This window comes from Leptonychotes weddellii, chromosome 3 (genome assembly GCF_054177405.1).
Source record: "Leptonychotes weddellii isolate Sample4059 chromosome 3, ASM5417740v2, whole genome shotgun sequence".
Classification (NCBI taxonomy): Eukaryota; Metazoa; Chordata; class Mammalia; order Carnivora; family Phocidae; genus Leptonychotes; species Leptonychotes weddellii.
The window spans coordinates 76,623,657-76,625,092 of record NC_138371.1 but is presented as its reverse complement, the minus strand read 5'-3'; positions in this window follow the sequence as shown (position 1 = coordinate 76,625,092).

Sequence of the window (1,436 nt, the reverse complement as noted above, 5' to 3'; positions counted from 1 at the left end):
AAGAGCGAAAATACGGGTATATAAGACAGACTGTTCTTCTCTTCATGAGTTTTATAAATCATATTTGATGATGATATAAAAATTATAACACTATGTAATACTCACAAGGATCATATTTAAAAGTGGGGAAGCTTGGGCGCCTGGGTGGCTCAGTCGTTAAGCGTCTGCCTTCGGCTCAGGTCATGATCCCGGGATCCTGGGATCGAGTCCCACATCGGGCTCTCTGTTAGGCAGGAAGCCTGCTTCTCCCTCTCCCACTCCCCCTCCTTGTGTTCCTGCTCTTGCTATCTCTCTCTCTGTCAAATAAATAAATAAAATCTTTAAAAAAATTAAATTAAAATTAAAAGTGGGGAAGCTAAAGAGACATAAATGAAACTAAGATTTAGACAATTTGCTGAAAGCAGTAAAATACTGATACCACTAGAGTGTGATAAGTCATATATGTGTGTGTGTATATATATATATAGTATATATATATATATAGTAATATCTAGAGCACCCACTAAGAAAACTAAACAAAGAGATATACTCAATAAATAAATCAAGATGGAATCCTTAAAAATATTCAAAATCCCACAGGGAGTGAAAAAAAAAATGAAACAGAGGAACAAGAAAACAGAATTGAATGGCAGACTTATGCTCTCAAATATCAATAATTACCTTAAATATAAGTAGTCTAAGCACACCAATTAAAAGAGATCAGGAGAGTCAATAAGAAAATATGACTGTATTATATGCTATTTAAGAGAAACTCATTTCAAATGTAACAACATGTATAGTTGAAAATAAATGGATAGAAAAAAAATACCCATGCAAATATTAACTTTAAAAAAAAAAACAGGAATGGCTATACTTCTATTATATAAGTAGACTTCAGAGCAAAGAAAATTAACTAGTGAGAAAGAAGGGTGTTACAAAATGATAAAACGATCTACCAAGAGGATCTAATGTTTTAAATGTACATGCAAGAATCACAATAAACTGAACCAAAATCTGATAAACCTAAAGAAAGAAATATACAAATTCTTAATTATAGTTGGGGACTTAAAAATTCCCCTCTCAGCAACTGATAGAACTGCTACACAGAAAATCAGGAAGGATATGGTAGATCTGAACAATACAATCAATGAACAGGATCTAATTTATGTCTATCAATCAATCAATCTATCTATCTATCTATCTATCATCTATCATCTGTATCACTCCAGCCAACAACAGAATATACATTTTTTCAAGCATCCATATCCTAGATTATAAAACAAGCCTCAACACATTTAAAATAATTGAATTCATATAGAGTATGCTCTCTGAGTATAATAGAATCGTACAAGAATTCAATAAAAGAAAGGAAAAACTGTTGACACTTGGCATAATAGCCAAAACTTGGGGAGGGGCAGATGTCCTTCAAAACAGATGACTGGCTAAACAAACAGTGG